The following is a 13,142-nucleotide window of genomic DNA, read 5'->3' on the forward strand; positions in this document are numbered from 1 at the left end:
AATGAGACTCTGCGAATGTGAAAACCTTGAGTCTGATGATCCTTTTAGCTACTATATCAACAGAAGAGTAGAACATATGGAATAAAAATAAATAATAGGGGGAACAAATGTTAAAATAAATTTAGTTTGAAATTCTAGTGGTAAATGAAAGCGAGGGGTAAGGAGTATGGTATGTATAATCTTTTTTTTTCTCTGTTATCATTTTATTTCTTTTTCTGTTTTCTTTTATTTCTTTTTCTAAATCAATGCAAATGTTCTAAGAAATGATGAATATGCAACTATGTGATGATATTAAGAATTACTGATTATATTATATGTAGAATGGAATGATATCTTAATGTTTTGTTTGTTAATTTTTTAATTAATAAAAAAAGTTAAAAAAATAGAATAAATAATGGGGGAACAAATGCTAAAATAAATTTAGTTTGAAATGCTAGTGATCAATGAAAGGGAGGAGTAGGGTATGGTGTGTATGGTTTTTTTTTTCTGTTTTCGTTTTATTTTTCTGTTGTCTTTTTGTTTCTTTTTCTGAATTGATGCAAATGTTCTAAGAAATTATCAGGATGATGAATTTGCAGCTATGTGATGATATTGTGAATTACTGATTATATATGTAGAATGGAATGATCACATATTGGAAACGTTTGTGTTTCTTTCTGTAATTTTTAATTTAAAAAATGATAGTGACTGAATGTACGAATTTAAAAATGTTTTTGCATGAGGAAGAACAAAGGAATGTCAATATTGGAGGGTGTTGAAAATAGATGGTAATTCATATTTTAAAACTTTAACATATGTGTGAGACTAAAGCAAAAAAAATGTTTATTTGGTTCAAAATTTATATTTTAATTAGTGAATTTTCTAATATAACTTATGTGGACAGTTTAATTGAACACCATAAGTACGTGGAACCTTGAGTAGGGCATGAGATTTTGTAGGTTTGTTCAGAGTGATGCCCTGATAAATCCCAGAGTGATTTAAACAGTGAATAAAAATATATTTGCACTACCAGGGGACTTCCTGGAAGATGGCGGCTTAGTAAGACGCGCGGATCTTAGTTTCTTCTCCAGGACAGCTACTAGGGGAGTAGAAACGATACAGAAAGCGCCCAAAGCCACAACAGAGATAAAAAAGACAGCGTACCCCATCCTGGAACAGCTGGCTGGCTGAGAGAAGCAGCTCGGGTGAGATCGCCGAGGCGCGCGGGCCTCACCAGGCGGGGCGGCAAGCGGCCGGAGTTACTCCCTTCCCCCTTCCCGGGCCGGCTGGGAGAATTGGAGAGGCGGTCCCCTGAAACCAAGGTGGCTGGTGCCCACACCACGCGCAGCCCCCCAGACCAACTGAGAGAACTGGATCGGAAATCCCCAGGCAGTGGAGAACGGTGACGGGTGGGGGAGGCCCCTTCCAAACCCGTGACTCCCGGGGAACGTGCACTCTCTCGGGCGGGCCGCTGCCGCTGGCGCCCTCCCGCCACGCTTGTCGCCCAGGGCCGACTAGGAAATTCGGACGGGCTCTTTCCCGGGCTGCGGCGACCAGCAACCCTCCCTGCGTTCGGACCCCGGGCCGGCTAGCGAACCCCCCGGACGGCAAGAGTTTTCCAAAGTTTAAGGTCCCACAGCACCTTTTACTGGTGGGACCCGCAGACAAACGTGTGCCACGAGCGCCACCTACTGGGCAGGATAAGAAAAACAGAACCCAGAGATTTCACAGAAAAATCTTCCAAACTTTTGGATCCAATACCCAGGGAAATCTGTCTAAATGCGCAGACGCCAACAGAAGATAATGGATCACGCTCAAATAATTGAAAATATGGCCCAGTCAAAGGAACAAACCAATAGTTCAAATGAGATACAGGAGCTGAGACAACTAATGCTAAAAATACGAACAGAAATGGAAAACCTCTTCAAAAACGAAATCGATAAATTGAGGGAGGACATGAAGAAGACATGGGCTTAACATAAAGAAGAAATAGAAAAACTGAAAAAACAAATCACAGAACTTATGGAAGTGAAGGACAAAGTAGAAAAGATAGAAAAAACAATGGATACCTACAATGATAGATTCAAAGAGACAGAAGATAGAATTAGTGATTTGGAGGATGGAACATCTGAATTCCAAAAACAAACAGAAACTATCGGGAAAAGAATGGAAAAATTTGAACAGGGTATCAGGGAACTCAAAGACAATATGAACCGCACAAATATACGTGTTGTGGGTGTCCCAGAAGGAGAAGAGAAGGGAAAAGGAGGAGAAAAACTAATGGAAGAAATTTTCACTGAAAATTTCCCAACTCTTATGAAAGACCTAAAATTACAGATCCAAGAAGTGCAGCGCACCCCAAAGAGATTAGACTCAAATAGGCGTTCTCCAAGACACTTACTAGTTAGAATGTCAGAGGTCAAAGAGAAAGAGAGGATCTTGAAAGCAGCAAGGGAAAAACAATCCATCACATACAAGAGAAACCCAATAAGACTATGTGTAGATTTCTCAGCAGAAACCATGGAGGCTAGAAGACAGTGGGATGATATATTTAAATTACTAAAAGAGAAAAACTGCCAACCAAGACTCCTATATCCAGCAAAATTGTCCTTCAAAAATGAGGGAGAAATTAAAACATTCTCAGACAAAAAGTCACTGAGAGAATTTGTGACCAAGAGACCAGCTCTGCAAGAAATACTAAAGGGAGCACTAGAGTCAGAACCGAAAAGACAGAAGAGAGAGGTATGGAGAAGAGTGTAGAAAGAAGGAAAGTCAGATATGATATATATAATACAAAAGGCAAAATGGCAGAGGAAAATATTATCCAAACAGTAATAACACTAAATGTTAATGGACTGAATTCCCCAATCAAAAGACATAGATTGGCAGAATGGATTAAAAAACAGGATCCTTCTATATGCTGTCTACAGGAAACACATCTTAGACCCAAAGATAAACATAGGTTGAAAGTGAAAGGTTGGGAAAAGATATTTCATGCAAATAACAACCAGAAAAGAGCAGGAGTGGCTATACTAATATCCAACAAGTTAGACTTCAAATGTAAAACAGTTAAAAGAGACAAAGAAGGACACTATATACTAATAAAAGGAACAATTAAACAAGAAGACATAACAATCATAAATATTTATGCACCGAACCAGAATGCCCCAAAATACGTGAGGAATACACTGCAAACACTGAAAAGGGAAATAGACACAAATACCATAATAGTTGGAGACTTCAATTCCCCACTCTCATCAATGGACAGAACATCTAGACAGAGGATCAATAAAGAAATAGAGAATCTGAATATTACTATAAAGGAGCTAGACTTAACAGACATTTATAGGACATTACATCCCACAATAGCAGGATACACCTTTTTCTCAAGTGCTCATGGATCATTCTCAAAGATAGACCATATGCTGGGTCACAAAGCAAGTCTTAACAAATTTAAAAAGATTGAAATCATACACAACACTTTCTCGGATCATAAAGGAATGAAGTTGGAAATCAATAATAGGCGGAATGCCAGAAAATTCACAAATACCTGGAGGCTCAACAACACACTCTTAAACAACGAGTGGGTCAAAGAAGAAATTGCAAGAGAAATTAGTAAATACCTCGAGGCAAATGAAAATGAAAACACAACATATCAAAACTTATGGGATGCAGCAAAGGCAGTGCTAAGAGGGAAATTTATTGCCCTAAATGCCTATATCAGAAAAGAAGAAAAGGCAAAAAAGCAGGAATTAACTGTTCAATTGGAAAAACTGGAGGAAGAACAGCAAACTAATCCCAAAGCAAGCAAAAGGAAAGAAATAACAAAGATCAGAGCAGAAATAAATGAAATTGAAAATATGAAAACAGTAGAGAAAATCAATAAGACCAGAAGTTGGTTCTATGAGAAAATCAATAAGATTGATGGGTCCCTATCAAGATTGACAAAAAGAAGAAGAGAGAGGATGCAAATAAATAAAATCAGAAATGGAAGAGGAGACATAACTACTGACCTCACAGAAATAAAGGAGTTAATAACAGGATACTATGAACAACTTTACGCTAATAAATACAACAATTTAGATGAAATGGACGGGTTCCTGAAAAGACATGAACAACCAACTTTGACTCAAGAAGACATAGATGACCTCAACAAACCAATCACAAGTAAAGAAATTGAATTAGTCATTCAAAAGCTTCCTAAAAAGAAAAGTCCAGGACCAGATGGCTTCACATGTGAATTCTACCAAACGTTCCAGAAAGAATTAGTACCAATTCTCCTCAAACTCTTCAAAAAAATCGAAGTGGAGGGAAAACTGCCTAATTCATTCTATGAAGCCAACATCACCCTCATACCAAAACCAGGCAAAGATATTACAAAAAAAGAAAACTACAGACCAATCTCTCTAATGAATATAGATGCAAAAATCCTCAATAAAATTCTAGCAAATCGTATCCAACAACACATTAAAAGAATTATACATCATGACCAAGTAGGATTCATCCCAGGTATGCAAGGATGGTTCAACATAAGAAAATCAATTAATGTAATACACCATATCAACAAATCAAAGCAGAAAAATCACGTGATCATCTCAATTGATGCAGAGAAGGCATTCGACAAGATTCAACATCCTTTCCTGTTGAAAACACTTCAAAAGATAGGAATACAAGGGAACTTCCTTAAAATGATAGAGGGAATATATGAAAAACCCACAGCTAATATCATCCTCAATGGGGAAAAATTGAAAACTTTCCCCCTAAGATCAGGAACAAGACAAGGATGTCCACTATCACCACTATTATTCAACATTGTGTTGGAGGTTCTAGCCAGAGCAATTAGACAAGAAAAAGAAATACAAGGCATCAAAATTGGAAAGGAAGAAGTAAAACTATCACTGTTTGCAGACGATATGATACTATACGTCGAAAACCCGGAAAAATCCACAACAAAACTACTAGAGCTAATAAATGAGTACAGCAAAGTAGCAGGTTACAAGATCAACATTCAAAAATCTGTAGCATTTCTATACACTAGTAATGAACAAGCTGAGGGGGAAATCAAGAAACGAATCCCATTTACAATTGCAACTAAAAGAATAAAATGCCTAGGAATAAATTTAACTAAAGAGACAAAAAACCTATATAAAGAAAACTACAAAAAACTGTTAAAAGAAATCACAGAAGACCTAAATAGATGGAAGGGCATACCGTGTTCATGGATTGGAAGACTAAATACAGTTAAGATGTCAATCCTACCTAAATTGATTTACAGATTCAATGCAATACCAATCAAAATCCCAACAACTTATTTTTCAGAAATAGAAAAACCAATAAGCAAATTTATCTGGAAGGGCAGGGTGCCCCGAATTGCTAAAAACATCTTGAGGGAAAAAAACGAAGCTGGAGGTCTCGCGCTGCCTGACTTTAAGGCATATTATGAAGCCACAGTGGTCAAAACAGCATGGTATTGGCATAAAGATAGATATATCGACCAATGGAATCGAATAGAGTGCTCAGATATAGACCCTCTCATCTATGGACGTTTGATCTTTGATAAGGCAGTCAAGCCGACTCACCTGGGACAGAACAGTCTCTTCAATAAATGGTGCCTAGAGAACTGGATATCCATATGCAAAAGAATGAAAGAAGACCCGTATCTCACACCCTATACAAAAGTTAACTCAAAATGGATCAAAGATCTAAACATTAGGTCTAAGACCATAAAACAGTTAGAGGAAAATGTAGGGAGATATCTTATGAAACTTACAATTGGAGGCGGTTTTATGGACCTTAAACCTAAAGCAAGAGCACTGAAGAAGGAAATAAATAAATGGGAGCTCCTCAAAATTAAACACTTTTGTGCATCAAAGAACTTCATCAAGAAAGTAGAAAGACAGCCTACACAATGGGAGACAATATTTGAAAACGACATATCAGATAAAGGTCTAGTATCCAGAATTTATAAAGAGATTGTTCAACTCAACAACAAAAAGACAGCCAACCCAATTACAAAATGGGAAAAAGACTTGAACAGACACCTCTCAGAAGAGGAAATACAAATGGCCAAAAGGCACATGAAGAGATGCTCAATGTCCCTGGCCATTAGAGAAATGCAAATCAAAACCACAATGAGATATCATCTCACACCCACCAGAATGGCCATTATCAACAAAACAGAAAATGACAAGTGCTGGAGAGGATGCGGAGAAAGAGGCACACTTATCCACTGTTGGTGGGAATGTCAAATGGTGCAACCACTGTGGAAGGCAGTTTGGCGGTTCCTCAAAAAGCTGAATATAGAATTGCCATACGACCCAGCAATACCATTGCTGGGAATATACTCAAAGGATAAGGGCAAAGACACAAACGGACATTTGCACACCAATGTTTATAGCAGCGTTACTTACAATTGCAAAGAGATGGAAACAGCCGAAATCTCCATCAACAGAAGAGTGGCTAAACAAACTGTGGTATATACATACGATGGAATACTATGCAGCTTTAAGACAGGATAAACTTATGAAGCATGTAATAACATGGATGGACCTAGAGAACATTATGCTGAGTGAGTCTAGCCAAAAACTAAAGGACAAATACTGTATGGTCCCACTGATGTGAACAGACATTCGAGAATAAATTTGGAATATGTCCTTGATAACAGAGTCCAGCAGGAGGTAGAAACAGGGTAAGATAATGGCCAATTGGAGTTGAAGGGATACAGACGGTGTAACAGGACTAGATACAAAAACTCAAAAATGGACAGCACAATAATACCTAATTGTAAAGAAATCATGTTAAAACACTGAATGAAGCTGCATCTGAGCTATAGGTTTTTGTTTTGTTTTGTTTTGTTTTGTTTTGATTTTACTATTGTTACTTTTATTTTTTTCTCTATATTAACATTCTATATCTTTTTCGGTTATGTTGCTAGTTCTTCTAAACCAATGCATATGTACTAAGAAATGATGATCATGCATCTATGTGATGATGTTAAGAATTAATGATTGCATATGTAGAATGGTATGATCTCTAAATGTTGGGTTAATTTCTTTTTTTCCGTTAATTAAAAAAAAAAAAAGAGAGAAGGGATAATTGGAGCTGAAGGGATACAGACTGTACAACGGGACTGGATATAAAAACTCAGAAATGGACAGCACAATACTACCCAATTGTAATGCAATTATGTTAAAACACTGAATGAAGCTGCATGTGAGGTATAGGTTTTTTGTTTTTGTTTTTTTTTTGTTTTTTTTTTTCCTTTTTCTTTCTATTATTGTTTTAATTCTTATTCTGTTGTCTTTTTATTTCTTTCTCTAAATCGATGCAAATGTACTAAGAAATTATGAATATGCAACTATGTGATGTTATTAAGAATTACTGATTGTACATGTAGATTGGAATGATTTCTAATTGTTTTGTTAATTCTTTTTTTAATTAATAAAAAAATATATATATATTTGCAAAGTCCCCTTGGGAAATGGCGAGAAGGGGAAAATTCAACTTCCCCATGTGAAGAATTCCTGATATTCTTACAAGCAGTGGGGACAACCAAAGCAGTAGGCCAAGCCCTCAATCTTGGAGTTTGTTCATATGAAACTTATCCCTGCAAAGGATAGGCTAAGCCTACTTAAAATTAGGCCTAAGAGTCACCCCCAGAGAACCTCTTTTGTTGCTCAGATGTGGCCTCTCTCTCTCAGCCAACACAACAAGCAAACTCATTGCCCTCCCCCTCTCTACGTGGGACATGACTCCCAAGGGTGTAAACCTTCCTACTAATGTGGGACAGAAATCCTAGAATAAGCTGAGACTCAGCATCAAGGGATTAAGAAAATCTTCTTGACCAAAAGGGGGAAGAGAGAAATGAGACAAAATAAAGCGTCAATGGCTGAGAGATTTCAAACAGAGTGGAGAGGTTATCCTGGAGATTATTCGTACACATTTATAGGCATCACCTTTTTAGTTAAAGTATATTGGAGAAGCTGAGGGAAGTGCCTGAAAATGTAGAGCTGTGTTTCAATAGCTATGTTTCTTGAAGATGATTATATAATGATATAGCTTTTGCAATGTAACTGTGTGATTGTGAAAACCTTGTGTCTGATGCTCCTTTTATCTGTGGTATAGACAGATGAGTAAAATATATGGATTAAAAATAAATAAATAATAGGGGGAACAAATATTAAAATAAATTTAGTAGATTGAAATGCTAGTGATCAATGAAAGGGAAGGGTAAGGGGTATGGTATGTATGAATTTTTTTTCTGTTTTATTTTTATTTTTCTGAATTGATGCAAATCTAAGAAATGATCATGATGATGAATATACAATTATGTGATGATATTGTGAGTTATTGATTATATATTAGGAATGGAATGATCACTTGGTAAGAATGTTTGTGTTTGTATGTGGTTATGTTTAATAAATAAGTAAATTAATTAAAAAAAGAAATGCTAGTGATCAATGAAAGGGAGTGGTAAGGAGTATAGAAAAAATAGGGGAAACAAAGACTAAAATATATTGGGTAGATGGAAATATGAGCAGTCAATGAGAGGGAGGGGTAAGGGGTATGTTATGTATGAGTTTTTTTCTTTTTTCTTTTTATTTCTTTTTCTGAAGTGATGCAAATGTTCTAAGAAATGATCATGGTGATGATATACAACTATGATGATATTGTGAGTTATTGATTATATACTAAGAGTGGAATAATCATATGGTAAGAATGCTTGTGTTTGTTTGTTATGTTTAAAGAAAATTAAAAAATAAAAAAAGAAGTTTGAATGGCCATAGCCCAGATACCCCTAAAGAGTGTAAGAAAGATCAAAGGTGATAGTGGAGTTATACAGAAAAGATATGGTTTAAGAAATGAGTATGATTGCTGAATCATTATACTGATACTTCTTTTAGTCTCCAGTATCTAGAGCGCTAGAAGTAAAAACCTAAAATTGTGGAATTATAACCCATACCAAACTCTGAAATCTGTTCTACAACTAATTGTTGTGCTGTGCTTTAAAATTTATTGCTTTTTTGCATATATGTTCTTTTTCACAAAAAGAAAAATAAGTGATGATAAAATATATATATATTCCTTCCAGCCTCCAATATCCTGGAGCAGCTAGAAGGAAAAATCTGAGATGATGGTATGGTAGCCCATGACAAACTCTGGGATCTGTCCTGTAACTACTTGTTGAAGAATGCTTTGAAAACTATTGCTTTTTTCTTTCTTTGCTTTGTATATATGTTATATAATACAAAAAAAAAAGTTAAAAATGTTCAATGCCATAGGAAAGTTTGACTATGGACTTAATGTTGGATATTAGGGGATTATTAATTGCTTAGGCATGTTAATTATATTGTGATTATGTAAGAAAGGAATATTGAACTATTTAAGGATGGTTGGGCATGAGGTCTGCAACTTTCTTTTAAGTGCATTATTTAAAATATAAAAAGAAAGAAAGGAAGGAAGGAAGGAAGGAAGAAATTTAAGTGGCTAGCTCCCTAACTAGATAGGTAGAGAGGTAGGTAGATAGGAAGGTGGTTGGGTAGATAGGTAAATAAATGGATAGATAAGATGGGACCAGTAAAGCCAATACTAGGAATTGTTGCATCTGTGTTGAATACATTTGGATGTTTATTGTACTTCTCTTTCAGTCTCTGTATGTTAGATTTTTAAAATAAGTTGAAAGAATTTCCATACCCCTCTGATTTTTTGCACAGTTACAGAAGACATTCTAAGCTGCAACTCATTATTAATATTATCTCTTATTTATCCTCCTATAGGATCAAAACATTCTCATTTATGATATTTTAAAAGGCACATTAAGAAATATCAAATTTTGTTGTCTCTTCATTTAAGCTTGGCTTTAATATTTTATTAACAATTCTTGAGTTTGTAAATATTAAAACACTGCAACGTATTACGGCCGCAAGACTCACAGTGTACTAACAATAAAATCAAAGGAGAATCTTAAACTATTTAGAAGCAGTAGTAACTCCATAAACCAGGTAATTTTAAAGAGTTCCACAAAGGCGCGAAGCAGGCTTTCTGCCTGCAGTGGTGCCGGCCACCAGAAGATGGCGGTACAGAGCTTCTCCAGTGCAACGGAAAGCCCATTGGCTGCAGTTTAATCAAGTTAAACTGATGAATTCATATTAGAATTTATTTTATTAATTATTTTCCACTGCTTATTGCAGTTATTCTTATACTACTTACTGATACAGAAGTATTTTAATAACTGGTTGAGCTGTACCAGGGCGAACCGGCTGAATGTCAGCCCTGTTTCCTCCTGTTACTGTAGAAGCCACTCGTCAGCCTCAGGAAAACCTCAGGACCACTCGCCGGCTCCCCAGGGCTTGTTCCTTACTAACACATACTTTCTCTTGCGTTTTCAAGCTCTCCTCCTCCCTTGATCCTTCTTCCTAACGGCAAGTAAAATGCTCAAAACAAAAAACGAAATTCCTCAATCCCACATATTCTGCTCCTTCTATTATTCCTTTCATTGCAACCACAGCCAAACGTCTTGAAAATTATATCCTCACCACCACTGCCACCCCTTCCTGCCTCCAAATTATTCCTCAGTTCACTGACATCTGGCCTCTGATCTCACCTAACGAACTGCTTCCACCAAGATCATCGAGGTCTTGATGCCAGACCCAGGGGACTCACTTCAATTCTTCATCTCTTGATCCCTCAGAACATTCTACAACTACACGCTTCCTTCTTTCTTCCCTTGGATGTCTTATCACCCTTGCAGGTTTTATTCTAGTACTATGGCACCTCTTTCTCAGCCTTCTCTTTTATAAGCTCCCCACTTTCTTCCTCAGCATTCTTTTCTTATGCTGCACATTCTCTATGATGTGTTAGTTTCCTTCCACTTACCTGTTGATGATGCCCACATCTCCATCCCCAGCCAACTCCTCCCTTCCCCAAGTTCCAGTCGCATAAACCCCGTCTCAGTAAATTGGCCCCATGACCCACCTCGTTGCTCACGTCAGAAATGTGGGTGAACCTTGACTCTCCCCCATACAGGAAAACAATCCTCAAGATCTGCCAATTCTACCTCCTAAGCATCTCTTGAAACTATTTCTCTCCTTTTGGTCAGCCACTACCTTAATTTTTATTTCCATTCTCTCCCATTGGGATCATTGCAGATGTCTTTGATCTATTCCCTTCACAAACCAGTCTCCACAGTGCAACCAAGGTGATCTTTCCCAGGCACAGATCTCTCCTTGAAAGTCTTAGGCTTGCAGTCCTTCAGTATTCCCCCTGGATAAAGCCCTACATCTTCCCCACGGCTGAAAAGGCCTGTCAGGCGCTGAACAAAGCCCACCTCTCCAGCTGCACCTTTCACCATGTCCCCCTTACAACCTCTCACCACGTTTCTTGAAAATGGTATCTTCCAAAATTGTCATGTGTTCGTTCCTTGGCCTTTGCTCTTCCCTCTACCTGGAAGGCTCTTCCTTTCTCTGTGCCTGGCTAACTCCTGCTTAGCCTTCAGGGCCCAGCTTGGACCTCTGTTCATTTAGGAGGCTTCCCTTGACTTCCCAAGATTGGCTTGGCCACCCCTTTTCAGATGTTTTCATAGCAATTCTTTACCACAGGCTCCTTATATAACTGGCTGTACAATCATAGCTTCAAGCCCCGTTCCCTGACCCTCCCTGACCCAAACCCCAAGGTCCATCCTATATGAAGCCACCACTATCCCATAGGATCCAGTACCACCCTTCTTGTAGCACTTATCACACTTTTTTGTAATTGTCTATTTGTTTCCATTTCCCAATTAATTATGAGCTCCACAAAGGGTCATTTCTGCCTTGCATATCACTTAGCAATGACTAGCAAATAGTAACTGTTCAACAGATGCTTGGTAGGAATCCGTGTTTAGGAAGATTGTAGGGCCATCTTAATTAGGATAGGTCAATGGATAATGTATGAATCCACACAGCACTACAAAATTATGGTTTTGTTATTATTTGTATTATTGGATCAGTGTCTGACTGCTCTAAAAAGTCATGAATTCTACAGGGTACGGTTTATACTTTAAATATTCAGTTTTCTTTGGTCCCAAAACTCAGCATGCTTGGCACATACTATTTTCAACCAATTTTTGGTGGTGTGTCAATGATTATTAGAAATGAAGAAACAAAGGTCCAGATAAGTGAAGTGCCCTGAACCACACACAACTACTTTGTTCTAGAACCAGGACTAGAACCTAGAAGGCAGTCTGGAAAAAGCATAGGTTTTTCCAGAAGTTGATCGATGTCTAAATGAAGTTCCAGCATGGAAGAGAGGCAGTTTTCTCTCCATCAGGAGACTGGCCAGACGCTGTGGGGGCAGTGGGAGCCCCAGGCCTCATGGCCAAGCATCCACATAGTGGACACTCCAGGTAAGGAGTGAGGCCAGGGGTCTTGGATAGTTCAGCATAGAGGGGAGACTGAAAGCTGGGTTCCTTGGTTCCTTTCTCAGTTTCAACCTCAGCCTCGTTCTCCCGTGTTAGCAAGGCATGAGCAAGACAATGACAGCATATTGGTAGTCACTTACAGTGTAGCCCCTTGAGGAAATTACAGTTGCTTCCTTCCAGGTCATCAGCATAAAAATTTCCCCTCCACAGCTGCCCTCCAGCTCCAAGACTCAATTCCTAATTCCAACCCTGACTCTCACAAATGCCCCTGGTCAAATTCCTGACACTAGTCAAAGATGACTTTAAAAAAAGCAGCACAAAGGAGGTAGCATATAGAATCATGATTTTTCTGCCTTTTCTCCACTTTTTGAGACTGAATCCAATGTCCCTGCTCACCTCCAGCAACCCTGGGCATCATAACCCCACAAAGGAAGCTGAGCTGGGGCTCTTTTCCTCCATCAGCAGAACACTATTCATAAGGCTGAAGTGCTCAAGACAGGAAACAAGTGTTTTTTTTTTTTCAGCCAGGACTTTTTCTCTTTTCCAGGTCACTTTGAGAAACCTACAAGCACATACACACACTGGAAGTATTTTAAAGTCTGCACTGGAGTGTGAATACCGTGTTATATCCTCACTGGGAGCAGCGGAGGAAGTGGACTTAAGGGAATGTGTGGCCCAAATGCCTCAGTTTAATATCTTAAATACTTAAGTTTTCTTTGCTCCTTAGCTGGCAGGGTCTTGGTTGGGATCAGAGAAGCTGCCCAGT

This window comes from Tamandua tetradactyla, chromosome 5 (genome assembly GCF_023851605.1).
Source record: "Tamandua tetradactyla isolate mTamTet1 chromosome 5, mTamTet1.pri, whole genome shotgun sequence".
NCBI classification, from domain to species: Eukaryota; Metazoa; Chordata; class Mammalia; order Pilosa; family Myrmecophagidae; genus Tamandua; species Tamandua tetradactyla.